This window comes from Narcine bancroftii, chromosome 4 (assembly GCF_036971445.1).
Source record: "Narcine bancroftii isolate sNarBan1 chromosome 4, sNarBan1.hap1, whole genome shotgun sequence".
Lineage (NCBI taxonomy): Eukaryota > Metazoa > Chordata > Chondrichthyes > Torpediniformes > Narcinidae > Narcine > Narcine bancroftii.
The window spans coordinates 219,108,569-219,134,394 of NC_091472.1; the positions used below are offsets into that span (position 1 = coordinate 219,108,569).

The 25,826-nt window shown below is 43.8% G+C and overlaps 1 protein-coding gene across 3 annotated transcripts in view; it reads left to right on the plus strand.

Moving 5' to 3' along the window:
* LOC138761594 (receptor tyrosine-protein kinase erbB-4-like) overlaps positions 1–25,826 on the plus strand; it is a 910,121-nt gene that overhangs the window by 422,558 nt on the left and 461,737 nt on the right. The gene's annotated exons all lie outside the window — the stretch shown is intronic.

The following is a 25,826-nucleotide window of genomic DNA, read 5'->3' on the forward strand; positions in this document are numbered from 1 at the left end:
GGTTCCAGCCAACCTACCAGCTCCACAATGACCCTGCCAAAATTACAGTTTTCTCTGCGCGTCATCAGCCAATGAGAGTTCCCAGTCACCAGGAAACACTGTGTACCCGTGACCATGTGGGCTTCAGGCAATGCTGTGCATGTTACTGTCAGCAGAACTTCTCCACAGCTATACCTTACTCAACCATAGGACTGAGGGGCCCCTTCTGTTGATAGCAGGCCAGTTGTTGAACTCTGGGCAAATGTTCTGTCTGGAGATGTTTCATAACTAGCTTAAAAAAAACACCAGGGTAACTTATCCTGTGCTGACATACCATTGAGGTGGAGTGGTGACAGTGTCTGAACTTATCAGTTGACATTGGGATACCCTTCCTTTGCTCTCTGCTTCTCCTGCTGAGAGTGGAACGTTGAATACACTCAGGTTACACAGCATCTCCTCACTTGTCAGGAAGCTGCAACAGCTGGGACTCTCATATTCATGAAACAATAGTTATTTATTTATTGAATGTTTGTCTGTGTACTATGTCTGATTGTGTGTCTGTATGTTTTTTTTTAACTGAGGACCAGAAAACACTGTTTTGTCGGGTTGTATTTGTACAATCAGATGACAATAAACTTGTGTTGAAAAATAATCCACCAACAATCTGCCAAAATCCTGGTAACTGACCAGGCTGCAGTATTCCTGGTGGCTGAGATGTACCACTTTAAAAGTAAAAATCCACCTTTACTCAGCAACTATAATTATCGTGACCCTTCCACCCCCTCCCTTTTGACCTAAGAGTAAGTTTTCTACTTTTCCCCCTGTCCTGAGCTTCAGATTTAATTCTTTTCCTTCTCCTCTCTGGTCTGTGTCTGCTTTTTGATATAATTCTTTATGAATCAAATTCATTATGTCTGAATAATAAATAGTCCAGGTGGTCAAACGCAACCCTCAATAGTTATAACAAGACTCCACTTTCAATGGGGTTATAATAGGGCAGCACTTCCATCTCACCAAGGTGAAATTGTGGAGAAGCAGCTTCATAATGAGGTGCGCACGTACTTCTTAGGTGGAGATTACAAACTTAAAAGCTTCTCAGCCTCTACCTCTGTTCAAACTGAACAAACCTCACATTGAGATGAAATGCCCTATGCAATAAGGCAAGTCTTCCAGCCATCTTTCAAAGGGATTTTCACTGATCCATTTATGTTTTTGTTCTTAGTATTTTTGACTCTGAGGAGAGATAAAAAGAGCTAATTTTACAATGGCACGGTGAACAAATTTTCTCTGAGGCAAAAGCTACAGGGGGTCAGGGAAGAAATGATTCTCTCTCTGCCTCTTACACACACAAGCACATTCTCTCTCTCTCTCTCTTTCTCTCCCTCTCTCTCTCTCTCTCTCTCTCTCTCTCTCTCTCTCTCTCTCTCTCTCACCCTCCCTGCTCTCACGCTCTCTCTCCTCATTTACACATGCACCCTGTCTCTCTCTTTTCTTCTCCCCACCTTGTACAGTCATGGAACCTTGTTACCTTGTTTCTCCCTGGCCATGCTGGTATCCAATGTGAGGGTAACATAAATTGCTTCCCCATCCCTATGCATGTAGACCTATTCGGCCACCCTTCCACCAGGCAATGCTAACAGAAGATTTTGCATTCTAAACATGATCTCCTCAGACTTGTTATGTTGAGATCAACAGTTAGCACATTGGACAACTCCCATTACTCATGTACATAGGGATGGGTAGAAGAAGGGGTTCCTGAGACGTTGGTACAGTCATCACGCAAAGGCTGACTAAATCTCCTCATAGAAGACTTGGCAGTATAAAGGAAATAATCTCTCAGCTTTCGTAATGAATAAAAATATACTTTGCAAGAATTGATCCAGAAGAATGAATTGCTGGTCTATTCAGTGTTATGAAATAGCAAGGCATTGATAGATGAAATATATGGTCAAAACTGTAGCAGATGGATCTAAATTTGGGTTAGCAGGTTGGTGATTTAGAATCAAATGTTATTGGTCTGAATAATATTTTGATTGTAAATTAATGGGAGCAATGTGTATCCAAAGGGATGTGCACAAACCCGTAAAATGCAGTGGTCAGGTGTAGAGTGCTCAAGATGCAACCGAACCAGGCTTGATGAAAGGTTTTGACCTAAGACACCGGCCATTCTTTTTTCCTCTCATAGAAGCAGCTCCCTGCTTTAGCTGTTTGTCATTTTGCTCCCGATTCCAGCATCCGCAGTCTCTTGGGTCCTACTGGAAATGTAGTCTTGATCATGTAATCAGAAGGAACCTGTGGTACATGAAAGGAAAACAGTGGAATGTGGGTCCGGGTTCAGAAAGGGTGTAACTCTTGACATGGCCTCTGCATGCGATCGCTGCACTGTGTGCAGTTCTCCAGGAGCTGGAAGGTGGCAGCTTAGGGAGGTATGTGTTTCCTGGAACACAGAAAGTTAAAGGCTACAGATCCGATGCTTTCAAGATTTTGAAAGGGAATGGCAAAGTGGATGGGGAGAAAATTTTGTGCAGGGGAAGGGATGGAGGCCAAAGAGAATTTAAATTTAGACCAACAGTACGATAGATATGCTATATTATGCTTTTGGCCCAAGTTGGCAAATATTCTATCAAACTTTTGCAGTTGCACTGGGGAATTTTTTTAAAAATGTAGACGTACAGTACGGTAACAAGTCATTTTGAGCCACGAGCTCATGCTGCCCAATTTACACCCAATTAACTTACAACCCTCGAGTTCCTTCCACGTTTTGAACGGTGAGAGGAAACCAGAGTCCCCCCGGGTTAACCCCACTCAGACTTGGGGATAATGTACAAACTCCTTACAGACAGCACGGGATTCGAACCCTGGTCCCAATCGCTGGTGCTGTAAAGGCGACACGCTAACCACTACGCCAACTGTGATGCCCCGTTAATACATCAGTTGGCCATCTTATGGTGAAATTAGGAGATACTTTCCTGGCGTGAAAGGTGGAAGAAACACAACCCCTGCAGTGAATGCTGATGCAGTCTTTAATGTTACATGGAGATTGATGACTTGGGCAAGAAAGTCTGCTGATGCCAGGTTTGAGTGTGATGCACAAACATGCTGGAAGAAACTCAGCAGGCCATGAGGCATCCATAGCAAGTCAAAGGTAACCAGTGTTTCTGGCCTTGGCCCTTTACTGGGAATCTGGTGAACGGATGGAAAAATTGGTTTGAGCTGTGACCCCTTTCCCTTCCTCTCCTCTCTCCTCCTCCCCATTTCCCCCTAGATTTTTATTCCAGCATCTGCCTTCTTTATCTAGATTCCTGACGAAGGGCCCAGGCCCGAAACATTGGTTCCCTTTTTCCTTCCTGCTGATGCTGAGTTTCTTCAGTACCTCTGTGTAACACTGCAGCAGGCAGTGCAAGTCAAACTCTGCTGTCTATGTGGAGCTTGCACTGTCACCCTGTGACCATGTGGGTTTCCTTCAAGTGCTTTGGCATCCTCCCTCACCCTAAAGTGGGGTGGATGGATAGGTTAAATGGTGTGTGCAAGTTCAAGTTTATTTGCCACCTGATTGTACCAGTATAACCTGATGAAACAGTGTTCTCTGGTTCATGGTGCAGAACAGTGCAAACACACATACAGAAATAATACACACAAGCATGTATACAGAACCTATATGCATATATTAAATTGAATATTATTAACAAGTAGTTGAGATGTGGTGAGTTGATTTAGCAGTTCAACAGTCATTCAGCATTCTCATTGCCTGTGGGAAGAGGCTGTTCCTCAGCCTGGTGGATCTGGCTCTAATACTTCTATGTCTCTTTTCTGATGGGAGTATCTGGAAGATGCTGTGGGCTAGAGGGGAGGCATCCTCATTGATTTTAAAAGCCCTCTTTAAACAATATTCCCAATTTAAATTACATTGATTTTGGGGAGGGACACCTCAGTAATCCTCTCTGCCACTCTTGGGGTCCTGTAGATGCACCTCCGAACAGAGGGATCTGGTGATACAGATACATAATTCCCTGAGAGTGGCATCGCTGGTAGGTAGGTTTGTAAGGAAAGATTTTGGCACATTGGCTTTCATAATTCAAAATACCGAATATAAGAGTTGGGATGTATGGTGAAGTTTTGTAAGATATTGGTGAGACTAAATTTGGAGTATTGTGTGCAGTTTTGGTCATCTAACTACAGGAAAGATATCAATAAAATAGAAAGAGAACAGAAAATTTACTAGAATGTTGCTGGGAAAGGTTAAACAGGGAAGGACTTTATTCTCTGGAATATAGAAGAATGAGGGGAGATTTAATAGAGGTATACAAAATTATGAAGGGTATAGACAGAGCAAATGTAGATGGGCTTTTTCCACTGAGGGTAGCTAAGAGGATATGGGTTCAGGATGAAAGGGGAAAAGATTAAGGGAAACTTTAGGGGTAACCTCTTCACATAGAGTGGTGGGGATGTGGAATGAGCTGCCAGTGAAGTGGTGAATGTGGGCTCAATTTTGGCATTTCAGAAAAATTTGGACAGGTTTGTGGATAGGAGGGGCATGGAGGGATATGATCTGGGTGCAGTTCAGTGGGACTAGGCAGAATAGTAGTTTGGCACAGACCAGAAGGAGCGAAGGGTCTGTTTCTGTGCTGAAGTCTACCATGGTTCTAATCCCACCCACCCAGCTCTAGTTCTGTGCTCCTCAAGGTCACACCTCTGAAATTCACAACCAAGTACTGTTCAAACCTGATGGTTGACTGTCTCCACCGATGGTACTCGATTGTTTTCCTCACCTTTCTTCTAATCCTCTGCCTGTCTCTTTAAATGTCTGCCCTCTGACATTTGAACCTTCTGCAAAAGGAAAGATGCTCTCTATTTATCCAGCCTCCTCATAACCTTCCACACCTCAGCCAAGTCTCCCCTCCATCTCCTGCCTATCAATCTTTCCTGTAATTCCCAGTCCTTCCTAAATCTCCTCTGCACCTTGTCTGATGCAGACACATCGTCCCTCTAACATGTTGTCTGGAACTGTTTGCAACACCCCAGTTCCAATTCAGATGAAAGACCTTCAGACAGCTGAGCGGTCTGAACATTTGCATCAAGCAAGGTGTTACCCTCAATGCCTTATGCCATCTCTCAAATGTTGCCCCTCCTTTTCTCTGTTGGAGGAGCTTGTTGCAATGGCATGAGTTTCAACGCATCAGTCTCCTCCTCCCTCTGGTGCTTACATGAGTGGGGAGCTATGAGAGATCTGAATGAAAGAGCTGATGAGTGTCGCAATGGTTAACAATCCAGACATGGTGCAGCACATGAAGAATGAGGAACTGATTGTTCCAAAAGCAGCTGCCAAATTTTCAGTTCGTTGATCATTTACTGGCAAATCAGTGATCGACTCCTTGTGTGCAGAGCAGGATACATTGTGGACACTATTGCTACAAACACTTGTGACTTTTTTGGTGTCATTCTGTGATAGGGTTGGGTTCCTGCAGACATGTGGTAGTTGGTTTAAGACCATATGACATAGGAGCAGAAATAATTTACTTCACTGTTCACTCATGAGCTGATGTATTTCCCCACTCAGTCCCACTGCCCGGCCTTCTCCCCCTAACCTTTGATGACCTGGTTAATCAAAAACCTATCAATCTCTACCTTAACTACGCCTACTGACCTGGCCTCCACAATCGCCCTTCTCTGGCTGAAGAAATTCCTCTGCATCTCTGTTCTAAATGGATGCCCTTCAAACCTTATTTTGTGCTCTCTTGTCTTTGACTCTCCCACCATGGGAAACGTCCTTGACATCTCCTCTGTCCACGCCTTTCAACATTCAAAATATTTCAATGAGATCCCCAATTTACACCCAATTAACTACACCCCTGCTACGTTTCAAAAAGTGAGAGGAAACCGGAGCCCCTGGGGAAAACCCATTCAGGCATGGGTAGAACATACAAACTCCTTACAGACAGCACAGGATTTGAATCCTGATCGCTGGCGCTGTAAAGGTGTTGAGCTCATCGCTATGCCAACCGTGCCGTTTATTTGATCTTCGGTATTGACTTCAAAGAAGTGTAACAAATGTTGTCATGCAAAAAGGTATGGAATAATCCTAACCTAAGAGTCATTTGAATAGCACATATGCCACCCAGAAAAAATCCTGACCAAAGAGAGAACTTTCTCAGAGTAGAAGAAAACTGGCGCTGCTGCTGCTACAAACCCAGGAGAGCAAAGAGTGGAGACATAGGGCTGCTCCAAAGGGTCCATCCGCCTGCTCGTAATGCCAGAGGTTCTGCAAAGGCTTTAAAAGGCTGTTTTATTTTAAAATCCTGCAGCTGTGCCCAAAGTGATGGTACCTCTGCTTCTGATGCACTACCAATAACTAGGGTTACAGAACTAAAGGCTTTTATTTCCAATAAATTTAGTCATCCTGTGCTGTGACCTGTGGGGAGGGGTTATGGTGTTGGAGCCTTTATACAGGGTCAAGAGGGAGGAGGTTATTGAGCAGGGCACAGCCAGGTTGAAGAGTGTACAGCAATTCACCTCATGTTTTTGACATGCGGGGTGACATGAGGCACAAATTCTTACAGAAGTCTTAGAGGTTAAGTCTGTCTGGTGGCCTGGTCTTCTGTTGCGACCGGCAGACAGTTGGTTGCTCTGCTGTAGCTGGGGCCGTTGTTTCACCCTGGACTCCAGCACTGTGTCAGCGTGCTGGGGGCATGGCTACTCAACTGCAGTGACTGGGGCAGGGTGCCATGGTATATAGTGTGTGTCTATGGGAGAGGAGGGTGCTGTTTTGTGGATGTTCTCCTTGGGTGCCCCTGCATATGCGAGGTCCCAGATGGAATCAGTTTTGTCATGGTCATCCAGGTAAGCCACATACGAGTATTGGAGGTTTGCATGGAGGAGCTGGACCCTTTTCACCAGTGGGTTCATTTTGTGGCTCCTCGCGTGCTTCCATAGCAGGACTGGCCCTGGGGAGTCAACCAGGAGGGCAAGCAGGTCCCTGATGTGGATTTCCTGGGGAAGGAGAAAATTCATTCGTGAGGGGTAGCATAGGTGGCAGTATGTAGCAGCGACCTGATTGCATGGAGCGCCTTGGGGAGGACCTCCAGCCGGTGAGAGACTGGCAGCCTGTTGGATTTCAGGATAAGGAGGATGGCCTTTTACATGGTGGTAGTCTCCCTCTCCAGCTGGCCATTCCCTCAGGCTAACTAATGGTCTTGCTGTTGGCGATACCTCTGGCCAGCAGGTATTGACACAATTGTTAAACATGAATGCCACAGCCTGTGGGTCTGTGAGCAAGGTAAAACATCTGCTGGCCTGGTAGTGCTTCCAATGCCCTATTATCTCAACAATTGCCTGGGCCTCCTTCTCAATAGAGGAGAGCCGGACTTCAGGGCCCTGGAGTGTATGGGAAGAAAAGACCACTGATCAACCTGCCTGGTTCAGGGTGGCAGCCATGGCAAAATTGGACCCATTGCTCTTGATCAGAAACAGGGTAGGTTCATCCACTACAACTGCTACGGTTTTAGTGATGTCCTCTTTTATCTGACTGAAGGCTGCATGGGCCTCTTGTTGGTGGATGGATGGGGATGATAAGGTGGTGGACTTTGTCTGCATAATTGGGCACCCACTTGATGTAGTAGGAAAAGATCCCCAGGCACTTTTCAGAGCCTTGAAGCTGTGGGGAAGGGGGAGTTCTAGTAGTGAGTGCTTCTGGTCGCGATCTGGGCCAATAACCCATTTTCTACAGCACAGCCACTGATCGCCAGGTGGGTAGTGCAGGAAACTCATTTATCCCCGATGTAGGTGAGGTTTAGGAGTTTGGCTGTGGTGAGGAATTTCTGGATGTTGGCGTCATGATCTTGCAGGTCATGCCCACAGCTTGTGACGTTTTACAGGTAGGGGAAGGTGGCACATGGGTCGTTTTGGTCCACCATCTTGTCCATCTCCCACTGGAAGACTGAGACACCGCTGGTTCCCTGAAGGGGACACTGAGGAAATGATAGAAGCGGCTATCTTCCTCAAAGGTTGTGTACTGGCGGTCCTCCAGACAGATGGGGAGCTGGTGGGAGGCGAATTTCAGATCATTTGTGGAGAAGGCATGATATTGGGTAATTTGATTGACTATATCTGCAATGCGAGGGAAGGGGTACGGATACAGTTATATAAGGCAGTTAATAATCTGGTTATAATCAATCACCGTTTTGTGTTTACCCCACCCTCATCACCACTTGGACTCGATGATCCCCTCATTCTGGAGTTGCCGGACCTCCGCTTTAATAAATGCCCTGTCCCCTTCACTGTATTGCCCATTTTTTGTAGTGACTTCTTACAGGTGGGTGTGAGGTTCGTGAACAGTGGTGGGGTATTGATATGGAGAGTAGAGAGACCGCGTGTTGGTTGGGCTGATCGGAGGGAGGGCAGTGGGGGGCAGCGTTCTGACGAACCGTGGGTTGCCAACCGTGAGTGGGGGGGAGGGGACTGTCATATTGCATTCCAACCCCAGCAGCACTGGTGCACAGAGCTGTGGCATGATGAAGAGTTTAAAGTCCCTGTAAGTTATGCCCTGCAGATCTCGGCTGAGAGGAACTCTGAGGCTAGGGCGACTTTATAGTTTACTGGCTTTGAAATTCTGTACTCCCGCTATTGAAAAGGCATCTTGTCACCTGATCGATGATTGAGATGTCCATCGTAGACTGGGAGAGTTGACGTGGACTGTTCTGGTACAGCAACACCGAGGCTAGTGTCGGTTTGTAATCTGGTGCATGTTGACTTGTGGTCTGGGAGCATAATGGTGGCCCCCGTGTTGCAATATGGTTATCCCCGAAAGTTGGCAGCCAAGATGGCGGCTCCCATGCTGCGCACGCAGTGGAGCTGGAACTGGAAGATGGTTGCGATTAATAGCCCTTCGCCTAGTGTCCCTTCTTTCTGCACTTTGAGTACATAGCATCTTTCACTGGGCAGCATTTTCGGGGATGGCTTGGTTGACCGCAAAAGTAGCACTTCGGGTGCTCGTGGGAGACTGCAGCTGGAGTGGGTTCACTCATCGAATGTGGTAGCAGGCTGTTGGCCTGTGGACCCGCGTCCCAAGAAGGCAGCTCCCATGTGGACTTGGCGCCATGCGCCGAGTATGCTTCTGTGTAACAAAGAGGGTGCCAAGGGCAAGATGGGCCCCCGAAGGGCATCAGGTGCTGAAGGCTTCCTAACCATGTCAGAGATTTAGACCTGGATCTCAGGCTGCTGATGGATCAAACAGGAGTCTGTGTGGTTGCAGGAGCGCTGGAGGCAAATGCACGGAATCTCTGTGACTGAAGAGACTCCTTTTTGCCTCTCTTTCTCCCTTACTCTAAGGGGTGCCGGGCAATGTAATGTCTGCCTTAAGGGAGGCATAAGGCAATTTTGTGTAATACATCATGCTCTTCATTATAACATGGCAATAAAGGAATCGTGAATCTTGAATAAGTGATGCCACACCTTCCAAAAAACAGACACAGGACTCATGCAGCCATAACTCTAGGAGAAACGCTTTTAGCCCAGTTCCCCTGCATTTAACTGGAGGAATGCATACTACTGGAGGTATAACCTTTTGGACGGAGTTACACTAAGGCAACATCTGTCTTCCCAGACAGATCTGAAGGGTGTGGCATGATGTGTATCCTTCTGAAGTGCAGAGAAATTCCCTGGTCAACATTCAGCCCACAGTGTGGCCTCAGAAAGCATGTCGGAGGAACCTCTCTCTGCACGAATTGGCCACCCTTTCCCCAACAATGAACCCTCTTTAGAAGTTCCTCATTGCTGTTGATGCTACGCAGGGTATCCCATAGGATCGAATGGGGCCAAATGCATGTAGCAAGTTTGTCTTTACCTGCAGTTAGATCTGTGTGGGAGTTTTAATGATGGGGGTGTTATTAAACATTTGGAAGGTGTGCTGAGTGAAACTGCGTAGTTCTAGACGTTGTTCTTCATGAAATCCAAACACACAATACAAGTAACACTACTTTTGGTGGAAAAATGTCAGCGTGACATTTTAATTAAGGTTATCATTTCAGAGGAGTAAATTATCCTGCATGGTCAACTGGCAGAACAATGAAATATGTACTCAAGGTGAAGCACAGAAGTTCACTGCACTCGATAATGAAGGCAGAGGGATTTAAGGTTGTGCTGTGGAAACTCCCCCCCACATTGGACAAAGCATTAGGAGGCCACTCTTCCCATAAAACCTGCTTTCCCATTCAATACAATCATGGCATAGACAACATGGAACAAATGAGGTACTTGAGAAGTATTAAAAAATGCAGGAAGAAACTCGAAAAAGAAATCAGGAAGGCTAAAAGAAGACACAAGGTTGTTTTGACAGACAATGTGAAGAAAAATCCTAAGTTTTTCTACAGGTATATGAAGAGCAAAAAGGATAGTAAGGGACAAAATTAGTCCTCTTGAAAATCAGAGTGGACAGCTTTGTATGGAGCCAAAAGAGACGGGGAGATCTTGTTTTTTTCCCCCCATCAGAATTAACTCAGGAAACAGATACAGAGTTGTGAGAAGTAAGGAAAACAAGCAGTGGGGTCATGGAACCTATATGGATTAAAGAGGAGGAGGTGCTTGCTGTCTTAAAGCGAATAAGGATGGATAAATCCCCAGAGCCTGACAAGGTATTCTCTTGGACCTTGAAAGAAGCTAATTCAGATATTGCAGGGGTTCTGTAAGAAATAATTAAAATGTCCTTAGCCACAGGCGTGGTGCCGGAGGATTAGGGGGTAGTTCACATTGTTTAAAAAAGGCTCCAAAGAGTAACCCTGATGACTGTAGGCCAGTGAACCTGACATCATCAGTAGGTTAAAAGTGTGCCAAGAGATCAGATATACAATTATTTTAATAGCCATGAACTGATTAGGGATCATCAACACGGCTTTATGCATGATAGGTTGTGTTTAACCAATCTTAGAATTTTTCGAGTAGGATACCAGGAAAGGCTGTAGATGTTGTCTATATGGTCTTTAGTGAGGCCTTTGACAAGATCCCACATGGAAGGTAAGTTAAGAAGGTTCAGACAGATGCTGGGTATTCATGTTGATGTAGTGAACTGGATTCAGCAAGAGGTGGACAGGAGAAGCCAGAGAGTAGTGGTGGATGATTGCTTCTCAGACTGGAGGCCTGTGACTAGTGGTGTTCCTCAGGGATCAGTGCTGGGACCATTGTTATTTGTCATCTATATTAAAGATGTGGTTGATAATGTGGTAAATTGGATCAGCAGGTTTTCAGATGACACTAAGATTGGAGGCATTGTGGATAGTGAAAAAAAGTTTTAAAAGCTTGTAGAGGAATCTGGACCAGCTGGAAAAATGGGCTGAAAAATGGCAGCTGGCATTTAATACAGACAAGTGCGAGGTTTTGCTATTTGCAAGGACAAACCAAGAAAGGACATAAAAGGTAAATGTTAGGACACTGAGAAGTGCGGTAGAACTGAGGGATCTGGGAATACAGATACATAATTCCCTGAAAGTGGCGACACAGGAGGATAGGGTTGTAAAGAGAGCTTTTGGCATATTGGCCTTCATAAATCAAAATATTGAGTATAAGAATTGGGATGTTATATTAAAGTTGTACAAGACATTGGTATATAAGACTTTGGTTAGGGTTAGGGTGAGGCCAAATTTGAAGTATTGTGTTCAGTTTTGGTCTCCTTGTTACAGGAAAGATATCAGTAAGATAGAAAGAGTGCAGAGAAGATTTACTAGGATGCTGCCTGGACTTTAGGAACTGAGTTACATGGGAAGGTTAAATCGGTTAGGACGTCATTCCCTGGAGTGTAGAAGAATGAGGGGACTTTTGATAGAGGCATTTAAAATTGAGAGGGATCGACAGAGTAAATGGAGGTAGGGTTTTTCTACTGAGGGTAGGTGAGATACACACTAGAGGACATGGATTAAGTGTGAAAGGGAAAAAGTTTAGGGGGAACATGAGTGGGAGTTTCTTCACACAGAGAGTGGTTGGAGTGTGAAATGAGCTGCCAGCTGAAGCGGTGAATGTGGGCTCAATTTTAACATTTAAGAAGAATTTGGACAGGTACGTGGATGGGAGAGGTATGGAGGGTGATGGACTGGGTACAGGTCAGTGCAACTAGGCAAAAAATGATTTAGCACAGATGAGAAGGGCTGAAGGGCCCTGTTCCTGTGCTGTAATTGTAACGTAATCGAAGGTATCAGAGACTTGTGAGGAGCACAAATGCGCTTTTATTTGCTTACAACTAATGGCCGGTATTTACAGGGATCTTCAGGTCATTCCAGGGGTCAGGGTTTATATCAGGGCCGACGGGGGCAGACCCAAGAGCAGGTGTTGGCCAGCTACTCTACATACAGACAGTGAATTCCAGTTCACTGCATTCACACCTTCCTTCAGAAGGGAACCTGCGGGTAAAAACATAGAGCACATTTAAAAACATTTTTTTTTACAATTATCTACATTTTTTTTTACAATTATCTACAGTCTGTCAGGGGGCCTGGTTATTCTGGTCAAGCGTTTTAGCACTGGTGGGCTTGGTTCTTCTAGAACTTCCTGTGCCTCCTGTGGTTCTTAGGTAGTGAGACTCGGAGGGAGTCATTGGGGTCCCTGATCTAGTGGTTGCTCCATTTGAGCCATGTCATGGGGTGTTTGGAGGTTCCAGGGGCTGGTCCTTTACAGCTCCTTACATTCACTCATGGATTAGCAGGGCAGAGAATGAAAGGGAAACGATGGAGATATTTGGGTGGCACGGTTAGTGCAATGCTATTAAAGCACCAGCGATTGGGACTGGGGTTCGAACCCTGTAAGGAAATTTTACATTCTCCCCGTGTCTGCACACGTTTACCCCCGGGGGCTCCGTTTTCCTCCCACCATTTAAAACACTGGTTCTCATACTGCTTTAAATAATCTCTATGCCATCAGTGCTCTGATCAGTAAGGGATTGCTTAAGGTGGTATGTGGGTGGGAAGAAAAAGTTTGAAAACCACTGTAGGTTGTAGGTCAATTGGGTGTAACTGGGCGGCACAGGCCCTTGGGCTGAAATGGCCTGTTACCATGCCATGTGTCTAAATTTAAATATAAAATTTAAAAAATAAAAACAAAATAAATTTGTGTCAGCTATTCACTGCTTTTAAATTGACAGAGAAATTCACAATGAATATAAATTGGTCATGTGTTACTTTACATTGTCCTTTCCTGCTGGGCTATGAATTCAAAGTATGCCATAATGACTGAGATTAAACGTGTCAGATTAAACCAACCGGGACTGTTGGGGAAAATAGTAGCAAACACAGAAATGTCAATGTAAAGAGATTCTTCAGTTGTTTATCTGAGCAGGGGGCTTTGTGAACCCATTGACCCCTGACTATTTTTTAAAGCCAATGTTTGGTGTCTCATAGCATGTCAAGGAACAGCAGACGCTGAGGGCACCTGCCTGCTGTTTGAGACTTGCGAGGTCACGTGCTGCAGCAGAAAGGTCAACAGCATTATCCCAAACAGGGTCTTCCTGTTCTTTTATCTCTCTGTTCTCTCCCTTTCAGATTTCCAAGCTGCTTCCTCTGTCTGGCCAAGAAGCAAGGAGAACTGTGGCAAGGAACTGCCTTGTAAGGGAGAGTAGGGGGCAAGGCTGAGACTGGGAGCAGGAGCAGGCCAATGAGAGCTTCAGGCCTTCTCTGCTATTCTGCAGAATTATGGCTTCGATACATTCCCAATTTCGTCACAGCCATGGAACCATACCACACAGAGACAGGCTCTTTAGCCCAAGTCATCCATGCTGGCCACTTTGCCTCCCAGAACAGATACCATTTGCTTGCATTTGGCCTTTTATTCCCTCTAAACCAACCATTCTCAACCTTATTTTAGATAGGGCTCACTTGGGACTCTGGTCGGTTTATGCGCACCCTTCCTTGCAAACCAGTCATGTTTAGTTGGTTTCTTGCATACTTCTTTCTAACTGACTACATTAAATTAAAAACATTAAAATATTTTATGATTTCAAACCGTAGCAGCAACCCCCCAAAAAAAACATGCTGTGGCCCCCAGAATGACTGCAGTATATACCTCTCCATGGACCTGACTGCATGTCTCCATGAGGCAGACAAAGAGTCACCATTAGCATTGCCGGGCACACCTTTCAGTCAAAGAAAGAGAAGCAAAAGGGAGTTCTTTTAGAGACACTGAGTGTCCGTAGATTCGCCTCCAGCGCTCCTGCAGCCTTTGCAACTGTTCAAACTATTGACAACCCGAGCTCCAGATCCAAACCTCTGATAAGCTCAGGAAGCCTTCAGCACCCAAGACCCTTCGGGAGCCCTTCTTGCCCTCAGCAGCCTCTCGAATCCTGGTTCCAATTCCTGGTTCTCATAAGCCAGACTCCAATAGCCCGCAGCCTGGTGTGAGGCCTTTAACCTGCAGTCAACAGTAGCTCACAGCCTTTGTGGATTCCTCTCCTGCAAGCCACCAATACCTTCAGCCGCGGAACCCCTCGCTGGTGCATCAATGTGATCATCATCCTCGGGGTCATCTCCTCTGCTTCTCCCTCTCAGTGGTGGGTGTTCTCCCCGTTACTCATGCGCTGCACCTGTCCACTGCTCCCCTGGAGTCTTCAACCCCTTGAGGCTGCTGTCGAGAACAGGTTCTGCCATCTTATCTGCCTCTACCACTTCCTCTGGGAGCTCATTCCATTTACCCAGTGACCTTTGTGTGGAAAAACATGTCCCTTGAATCCCTTTTAATCTTTTCCCTTGCACCTAGACCTGTGTCCCCTAATTTTAGACTCCTCTAACTTGGGAAAACAATCTGGCCCCTAATGTTTTATAAAGTCCCTCCTACACTCCAGGAGAAAATAACTCCCAGCCTCTCCTTATAATTCATCCTCCAGCCCTGATAACATGTCTTTCTCAACGTATCTCTTTGTTCCTTTGCCTTTATGGGTATATATATATATATATATATATATATATATATCTCCTCCTTGAATATTTATAACGAATTACTTTCTCTTCCTCCACAGTGGACAATTCCACAAGGTCTGAGTGAAAACATTTCTCCTGCTCTCAGTTATTTAAGGTGTACCCCATGTCCAAGGGTTGTGCTCTACTCCTAGTGTTGGGGGGTGGGGGGTGGGTGAGGAGAGGAAAGAAGCTTTCACTCTCTGTTCTTGAATTATTCACCTTCAACAGCCCTGTCCCATCTAAATCCCTCCTCCATTACTTCCTCAACTGACAAAGGGAAGGTAAACTACAGGGAATCATGTGCTGAGATGGCTCCTCAGTTTGAATAATTACTGAAAACTCCAGCTCTGTTCAAGAGGGTGAGCTACCCTGAGAGACAGCTGCCTGCTGAACAATTCCTGATAATTACGGTCTGTTGTTTCCCATTAGTTAAATTAACATATTTAGTAGAAATAAAATTGTCGTTAGTACCTTGAGAGGGAAAGGATGCAGTTCATTTGGATGGCATCTTAGATATTTACTTGGAATTCTATTCATTTCTGGTCACCTCATTACAGGAAGGAGGTGGATGCTTTGGAGAGGGTGCAGAGGAGATTTACCAGGATGTTGCCTGGATTGGAGAATGTGTCATCTGAAGCAAGGTTTACAGAACTGGGGCTTTTCTCCTTGAAGCGATTAAGGATAAGTGGTGACTTAACAGAGGGATTTAGGAGGCTTAGATTGGGTGGACAGCCAGATCTTTGTTTTTCCCTGGAGTGACAATGGCCAACACCAGAGGTCGTCTGTAAAAGGTGAGTGGAGGAAAATTTTGGGGAGACATCAATGGTAAGTTTTTTTTTACACAGAGAGTGGTGGGTGCCTGGAATGGTGGTGCAACAGGGAGATTTAAAAGACTCTTAGGCACGTGAATGAAAGAAAAGTGGGTGCGAGGGAGGGAAGGGTTAGATTGTTGTGGAGTAGGTTTAAATAGGTCAGCACAACAATGTGGGCCAAAGAGCCTTACTCTGTTTTAATGTTCTATATCCCAATTTTTTTTTAAAGGTATACTATTGGGTAGAAATTGACCAGGGACCATTCAGAAGAACGAAAGAACAACTTGCCAAAGACTGCCATGATGTACATAGGCATTTAGGAATAATTTACAGTGGGAGGGTTCACCAGATCATACTGAGAACTCTGTATGTGAGGATTAATCGGAATTATCACAAGTAGGAATGTACAAAGCTTGAAGAACACATCTCTCAGGGATACGTCATGTTGGAAGTCACACATGCAGAGGGAAAGATAAGGAGGGATTTGAAAATAAGGGTTTTAGAAATCAGAAAACATCAGCTGCATTTTACTCTTTTGTAAAGGGATAACGTGTTTTTAGTGAGATTCACTCCCACTTTGCTGTTAAATTATTGAAAGAATTATATTATTCTCCCATTCTACGAATATCACTGTTATCAGTTGTTCACTGGGAGATGTCAGCTGTTGAAAGTTCATCGAAACCTCCTCCCCACAAAGACATGGCTGCTTTCATTTTGCCTATTAAGTAATTCTTTGAAATTGCTTTCATCTTTGCTTTAGAGCAGACTGGAATAAATCTGGAAGTTAATTAAACTGGCTGCCATCCACTCCCGGTGGAGGGAAACAGCAGAGAGAGTGGGGACAGTTCCCTGCTGGAGCAGGCGGGACAGTGACTGGGAACAGCAGTGCCTTGCCACAGCAGCGCCCGGGCCTCTGAGTGAAGTTCAGCACCGACCTGTGCTTGGATTTGAGCAAGCCTCCTGATTGCTTTGGCTGACTAACTTCTGCTCACCTCCCCTGAGTGGCAGTGTGTATGGTTGAGTAGGCAGCCTGTTGTATTTGGAATACCCACGTTGTTCAACAGACCCTGCTGAACAGCTGCCAGCTCATTTCAGAGGATGCGATCAATAACAGGAGCATTAATAATGAAGGCAGACCACTGATTTTATTAACACCAGCCCTCAGAGTACTGAATTTTATTTTGTTCTGATATTTAGCAGCCTGCATCAGATTTATTCCAGCTCGCATCCCATTAAATTTAATTCAGGAGGTTCCCAGTGTCTTAGCATGACGATGTCGCATCACAATGCATTTTAAAACCATGGTTTGGTAAAGGGAGGGGAGCATTATTATTTTTGCTGAACGGAATTGCACATTAGAATCCATCTTTTTTTTCCACAATTCCGTCAAACAGCATGGATTATAACAGCTCTTCGGAACATATGGTTTCTCCCTCTCCCCCCCCCCCCACCCCAGGATTCTGCTTAAAGTTTATTGATGCCCCCCCCCCTTCCTTCCCTGTGGAGCAGTCAAGTTTTGGTTTCTTCTGTACTGCTCTCCTACTGACTGCATTTTTTAAAGAAAATCAGTGAAAAATATCCACGTTACGTGAGGTGAAAAGTAAATAAGGCTTTTACTTTAATGTGGTCTGGTCCCGGGGTGGGGGCATTAGGGTCCTCACTGAGAATAGCTGATTAAAATAGAGGTTCACGTGGTAACTAGTACATTGCGAAGTTTATGGCATTAATTATTTTTCTTCTTTGGCTTGGCTTCGTGGACGAAGATTAATGGAGGGGTAATGTCCACGTCAGCTGCAGGCTCGTTTGTGGCTGACAAGTCCGATGCGGGACAGGCAGACACGGTTGCAGCGGTTGCAAGGGAAAATTGATTGGTTGGGGTTGGGTGTTGGGTTTTTCCTCCTTTGTTTTTTGTCAGTGAGGTGGGCTCTGCGGTCTTCTTCAAAGGAGGTTGCTGCCCGCCGAAATGCGAGGCGCCAAGATGTACGGTTTGAGGCGATATCAGCCCACTGGCGGTGATCAATGTGGCAGGCACCAAGAGATTTCTTTAGCCAGTCCTTGTACCTCTTCTTTGGTGCACCTCTGTCTCGGTGGCATTAATTATATTCTTCAATATACTCCCCTCCCCTCTCTTTGATTTTACATTTTGCCTCTATGGCATTGGTTGATTCGTGTGGAGAAATACATTTTTTACTGATCTATCAGTGAGATATTAATATTTGCCATCTTAAAAAGTACACCAGTGTGTTGTGATTTAGGCTGTGATCCCATTAAAGTCATGATACAGTGTGTTCCAATGGTGTTAGCAATCTGACATCATGTTAAGGTGCTGCTACAGTTGGACTGCAGTAGCACTGCACCAGTGCATTCACTGTGCTACCAGACAGCAAGCAGATGCATCACATTGTTATCAAGGATATGTGTTTCAGTAGCTTTAAAGAAGTGAGATAGTTGTGTCATATTATTATTCAGGTGGTGCGAGAGCTGTGATACAGTGGTAATTTCACTGACCTACATTGTCTCACAGTGATGCTTGACCGGGTTCAGTCAATTCTTTGACGAGAGAACAGAGAGATTAGACAAGTTAATGCATGGGGTGTAATCATCCACATTTCAAAATATTCTTTGATAAGAATCCACACTGTGGATTAATGAATAAAGTGGAGTCAGAAGAAAAGTCGTAGAATGACCACAAATCTGAAATTTGTACCCCGTGAAGGGAAATGGCAATGGTGTAGAATGACAGGAGCTGTCGGGGGAAGTGACCCTGCAGGGAAGGTGGCCACGGCAGCAAACCAGAGAGGGGCTCAGTGGCTGAGGGACCCACACAGGGTTCAGGCTGCTGGAGACTGGCTCACGGGAGCCAGGTATTGGAATCGAGGTTCGAGAGGGTGCTGAGGGCAAGAAGGGTTCCCGAAGGGCCTCCAGCGCTGAAGGCTTCCTGACCGTGTTGGAGCTCAGGTTTCTGTTGGATGCAACAGGAGCCTCTGCAGCTGTGGAGGCTGCAGGATCGTTGGTGGTGAATCCAAGGACATTCAGTGTCTCTGAAGAGACCCTCTTGCTTCTCTTTCTCTCTTATTGGGAGGAGCACTGAGTAATGCTCATGGTGACTCTATGCAGAAGGCAATTTCATGTAATATTACATGTTCTGTCTTATTACGTGACTATAAAGAGATCTTGGATCTGGAGGCCAAGGTTTCCTGAGGATCAGTGCGAAGCCAAGATTTGTTCCCAATTTATATCCATAGTTCAGCTTTCCTAATGACTATCAGGATTCTCCATTTTCAGGTAGCACCAAGGTTGGAAGGCAACCACAAAATATGGGTCAATGTAAACTTAGAGAATCAACATGTGGAGACCAAGAACGTTTCAGTGTGAAGTTTCATTTATTTGGACAGGTGAAGAGATTTCAAGGTTACAAAATCCCAGTAATCCAGCATATTTGGGACTTTGGAGGTATTGAACTGGCAGATTTTCTGGACTGTTGGATACTTTTCCAATTCATTTTTTACCTCTATAGATCAGTTAAGTTTAAAGAAAATATGGAAACCAGGATCCTGATAAGTTAATGGAGTTTAATTTAGTTTGTGCACTTCAATATATATTTTTAAAATTTAATTAAAGCTTTTTGAGCTGTTTTAATTGATCATCAAACCTATAGAGAAATCCTTAAAGGATAATAAAGGCAGGAAACACTCAACAAGCCAGGCAGCATTCTTTCTCCACAGATGCTGCCTGACTACCTGAGTGTTTCCAACCAGCACAGCTGCAGCTGTTGGCATCTGCAACAAAAACAGCTGGAAATACTCTGGTAATATTCAGGGACTGAGAAACAGAGGTGTGGTGGAAAGTGTGCTGACCGGCTGCATCATGATCTGGGATGAGATCACCAATACCCCTGAGCACAAAGCCCTGCAAAAAATAATGAACACAGCCCAGGACATCACAGGCAAATCCCATCCCACCATCGAGAAAATCTACAGGGAACCCTGCCGTTGGAGAGCAGCAGCGATCATCCAGGATCCTCACCATCCACACATGCTCTGTTCTCGCTGGTGCCATCAGTAAAAAGGTTTAGGTGCTATGATTTTTTTATTATAATGAATAAACTTGGCTTCTTTTTAAAAACAACTAGATTTATTAAATAAGCAATCAAGAGTAAAAACAGAACACACATGAGCAGACCTCATGGGGAGGTATCCATCTTGAATCTACTAAAGATGCAACAACATTCGCAAGATGCAACATTCCCTAGATGCTACACCCTCCGTCTCCATCTCCTCCTGGTGGTAGCACTTTATCACTACAGGTGCCACAAGTAAATACACCCTGGAGGAACTCAGCCGGTCCTTCAGCATTTATAGGAGACAAAGATATATTGCTGACGTTTTGAGCCTGACCAAATCTTCAAGTTATAATTCTGCTTATCCCTTGAAGGGCTTTGGCCTGAAACATCAGCAATATATATATTTGCCTCCTATGGACGCTGAACGATTGGCTGGGTTCCTCCAGCATTTCGGTGTGTTTTTACTACAGTCACAGTGACTGCAGACTTTCAGGTTTCACCTAGGTGCCACAAGGCCTGCCCCACCAGAAACTGCTGTGACCCTGCCACCATCAGACTCTTCAACAACAAACTCAATCAGAGACTCATTGAAGGACTCTGACTTGCACACTTTATTGTTTGTTTTCTCTTTCTATTGCAGTCAGTTTGTTTACATTTCTTTATTTGTTGACGTGTGTACCTTGAGTACAGTTTTTTTTTTTGCATTGCCAAGAAGTGGTAATTCTTTGTTGCCCACAGGAAAATTAAGGATCTCAGGTCGTATATGATTTCACGTATGTACCCTGACAAGAAATTTGAAATAATTTCAGCTTGCAGCCATTTCATCAGAACTGTCAGCTGTAGTAAAGAGGCATCCTCAGTTCCAACGATGTTCCGATGAAGGGTGCTGGAACATTGACTGATTCTCTCTAACAGATGCTAGCTGGACCACAGAAGGTGTCCAGCTTAGAATGTCCAAAGTAAAATGAACTTCAACTTTTGAACCTGGAGCCTTATTTCTGGTTCTCTCTCTGCGGATGCCATGTGATCTGGGGAGCCTTTCCAGCTTTCAGCCACTGGATCTCTGTGTCCCAGTGTGACATCCAAACATGCACACTCCCACAGGGATTTCTGAATGATGACTGAGGACAACCTTCCCCTCCCTCACTCATGGATACTGAGGCCAACTTTGGCACTCACATTCCCACCCTGCAAGAGACCATAGAACACGACTCACCAGTCTGAAATGCTCAACCCCTCGGGGTACTGCCCTGAGGCTCAATATTAAATGTTGTGTTATCTCCAACAAGGTCTGAATTCACCCAGCAATTATTTCCCAGGAAGACCACTATAATTACACCACAGTCACTAATCCTTGTATACGAATATCACCAAGGACATTTTGCAAACTGGCAATGACTTAGAACAAATATAACTCCCACATCAAATATCAAATGGTTATAAATAATGACAGATGCCAGAGTGCTGTTTCAAGGCTATAATCTATTCTTTACCAATTCATATAATCGTTATAAACCATTTTGCTCCATTTTCTTATGATATTATCTCATCCCCTTGAATACATCGCTGCTTTATAATCACTCCCAGTTAACTATTATTCTCGATGATTCACTTCAATCTTTAATTACCAACTCCACTTTATCTGTTTTCTTGACCAAACAACTAAAATTTCTTTGACAAAATCAAATGCCTCTCCTTTAAAAGAATGGATAATATGCAACTGTTGGCTATTAACATGGGAGTCTGTTTAGGTATATTTCGTATATCTTAAACTATAGAATGTCCAAAGTCAATTGAATGATTCTGAACTCCTGGTCTCGAACCTGAAGCTTTATGTCTGGTCCTCTGTCCACGGATGCCGTCGAACCTGCTGAGCCTTTCCAGCACTTTCAATTCCTCAGATGGCCTCTGTTTTGGCTATGATATGGAAAGCATTGGTGGCCAATTTGTGCTCGGGGTGGGGGTGGATTGGACTGCAGTGTCAGCTGATGTTGGGTGCTCGTTTTGGTGGTTCTGTGTGAATCCTGGAGCCCCCCCCAGGAAGTGAATGTGCAGCACCTTGGACATGGCTGCAGCTGGCTGGTGCATTTCGAAGAAATTCTGCACGGTGTTTCATCCGAGAATGAAGATTCAAATCTTGTTCCCAGTCTTTCTTGATTTTAATTAGCGAGGTCATTCTTAAATCAAGCAAATTATTAGAAATAAGAGATATTAGACCTTAATGCAAAAGTTGTAAATCAAAAAGTGCATCAAGGATGTTTGCCTCAGGAATTAGTGGAAAGTAAGGAATCTGAGATTGAACAAAATGTTTAACTTGTAAATATCTAAAAAGTGAGTGTTTGGTAAGTTAAATTTTGCCACCACTTGTTCCAAGGAAGGAAAATTGTTTCAAATAAAAAGGTCTTTAAAACATTTAATACCATTCTGTGCCAGTCATGAAAGACAGAATCTTGCAAACAAGGTTGAAAAAGATGATTTGATACGATAGGCTGGCAAAGAAAAACTCTGAAATCCAAAAAATTTTTAAATTGTGCCTGTATTCTCAAACTGTGTCTAATTATCGGATTATCAGTTAGTTTATATAAAAAAGACCCTAGAATTGCCAACATAGAAGTACTTGTAGTGAAATTCGGTTCCATTTCTACCCATGGAGGGTGGCCAAGTAGATTACTGAAATGTAACAAAAGAAGCTAATTATGTATATTGACCATCCAATAACAAAATCTAAAATTAGGGAACGCCAATCCACCACTCCTTTTAGCTTTCTGAAGTTGAGCTTTATTTAAACGGTGCATTTTCTTTGCCAAACATAGGAAGATGGAAGCGAATCAGGTGAGTCAAGAAAGGATTTGGGAATGGAAATTGGTATAGATTGGGAAAGATAGAAACATTTTGGTAAAATGTTCATTTAAATAGAAATGATGTGACCAATCATGGAAATAGATAAAGGTGACCACTTGATAGCAGTAATTTGACCTCATTAAATAAAGTAGAAACATTTTCCTTAAAAATACATTTATAATTCCTAGTAATTGTAGTATCAAGATAGGTAAATTGATCCTTCACAATCTTAAAAGGGAAATTATAATATCTTGGTATAGAACCATTTAAAGGTAAAAAGTTCACTTTTATGCAGATTCACTTGTACCCAGAAAACTGATTAATACTGTATAAGAAATTAAAGTTGATATGCTTAGGAAAGAAACATCTGGATTAGATACAAAAAGCAAAAGATCACGTGCATTGCATATAAGGAAGCCTTGTGTTCAATGTTGTTCCTATGGATTCCTATAAAATCTCTACTTTCACAGAGCAATTTCTAGAGGTTCTAATACCTAGTCAAAATTAATGGACTTAAAGGACAACCTTGACGAGTACCCTGTCAAAGGTGAAAAGGTTTTGATTGCTGTAAATTCCTAAGAATTTAGGCAGTAGGAAATAAATATAATAATGTCATAAAAATAATGTCATAAATGTCATAAAAAATGGTCCAAATTTAAAATGTATAACCCCATTCCACCATCTGTGCATCAAGAAAGAGAACACATTTCCCGAAAAACAATTTTCTATTCTTTTGATCCCTTTTCTCTCCCATTCTCTAAAGGAAAGATTATCTATTGTGAAAGGGATTAGTTGATTTTGCGTCAATAATAATGTTAGTAGCTGATAATTTGTTATTCTCCTTTCTATGTGAATCTTCTTCCAAATGTTGAGCAGATGGCGCAGTACTGGTGAATTCCCATGTTGCACCAGTTTTTCATCCCACTTATAAAGTATATGTTCTGGTACCTTCTCCCCTATTTTATCTCGCTCTAACCTGGTCCAATCTGGTTTTTCTCTTCTTTGATAAAAATCTGATAGGTATTTTAATTGTGCTGCTCTATAATAATTCTTAAAGTTTGGTAGCTGTAAGCCCCCTTGTTTGTACCATTCTGTTAATTTATCTAGCGCTATCCTCGGTTTTCCCCCCCTTTCCATAAGAATTTCCTTATTATTTTCTTTAACTCCTTGAAGAATTTCTCTGTTAGGTGAATTGGTAATGATTGAAATAGGTATTGTATCCTTGGGAAGATATTCATTTTAATGCAATTTACCCTTCCTATCAGTGTTATTATAATTATTATCTTTTGAACAAATGAAGTGCAAATATGGTATAATTCACGGTACAATGTTTGCATCTTTTCTTTGGCTTGGTTTCGCGGACGAAGATTTATGGAGGGGTAATGTCCACGTCAGCTGCAGGCTCGTTTGTGGCTGACAAGTCCGATGCGGGACAGGCAGACACGGTTGCAGCAGTTGCAAGGGAAAATTGGTTGGTTGGGGTTGGGTGTTGGGTTTTTCCTCTTTTGTCTTTTGTCAGTGAGGTGGGCTCTGCGGTCTTCATCAAAGGAGGTTGCTGCCCGCCGAAATGTGAGGCGCCAAGATGCACGGTTTGAGGTGATATCAGCCCACTGGCGGTGGTCAATGTGGCAGGCACCAAGAGATTTCTTTAGGCAGTCCTTGTACCTCTTCTTTGGTGCACCTCTGTCACGGTGGCCAGTGGAGAGCTCGCCATATAACACGATCTTGGGAAGGCGATGGTCCTCCATTCTGGAGACGTGACCTACCCAGCGCAGTTTGATCTTCAGCAGCGTGGATTCGATGCTGTCGGCCTCTGCCATCTCGAGTACTTCGATGTTAGGGATGAAGTCGCTCCAATGAATGTTGAGGATGGAGCGGAGACAACGCTGGTGGAGCCATACGTGATGCCGGTAGAGGACTCATGATTCGGAGCGGAACAGGAGTGTGGGTATGACAACGGCTCTGTATACACTAATCTTTGTGAGGTTTTTCAGTTGGTTGTTTTTCCAGACTCTTTTGTGTAGTCTTCCAAAGGCACTATTTGCCTTGGCGAGTCTGTTTTCTATCTCGTTGTCGATCCTTGCATCCGATGAAATGGTGCAGCCGAGATAGGTAAACTGGTTGACCGTTTTGAGTTTTGTGTGCCCGATGGAGATGGTAGTCATGGTGGGGAGCTGGCTGATGGAGGACCTCAGTTTTCTTCAGGCTGACTTCCAGGCCAAACATTTTGGCGGTTTCCGCGAAACAGGACGTCAAGCGCTGGAGAGCTGGCTCTGAATGGACATCTAAAGTGGCATCGTCTGCAAAGAGTAGTTCACAGACAAGTTGCTCTTGTGTCTTGGTGTGAGCTTGGAGGCGCCTCAGATTGACACAATGTTTGCATACCACCAACTGAAAACCTACTTGAAGGACAAATTGGGAAGCAGGCTGAGGTTACCAGAAGGAAGCAGTTTTGAATATGTGATTACAGACACAATGATAATTAAAAGATTTATAACAAACATGTACATCAAACTGCAAGAGAAAGAGAACGAGGAAATAAGCTGTAAACCCAAAGAAAAGTGGGAACAAGATCTAAACATAAAGATAAAGAATGAAACATGGGAAAAGCTATGCTCCGGAACTATGAGAAATACAATAAACACGAGGTTACGCATGATACACTATGATTGGTTACACAGGCTATACATCACACCCCAAAAGTTAAATAAATGGGACCCAACAGAATCAGACAGATGTTTTAGCTGTAAGGAGGAAACGAGAACAACAGTACATGCAATTTGGGCATGTGAGAAAGTGGAAAAGTTTTGGGAAGATCTAAATCAGGTATTAAATAAAATCACAAAAAGTAACATACCAAAAAATCCAGAGATCTTTCTTCTAAGTAATATAAGAAGTAAAGACCCTGGACTCGATTTGGATGGAGCACAAAGATTTATTATGATAGCCCTAGCTGTAGCAACCTGGAAATCAGAAGATAGCCTGAAAATACAGCAATGGTACATAGAAATGAATAAATGTATTCCATTGGAAAAAATAACATATAATTTAAGAAATAACATCACAGTATTCAAACAAATTTGGGAACCGTACATGGAACACAACAGAGAAGTCCTACCGCGGACCTTCATCCCCTAAAATGACTGAAGGAGAAGAAGATGAAATGAACTGACCCAGTATGTAAAAGTAGATGACACAATTTTCTTG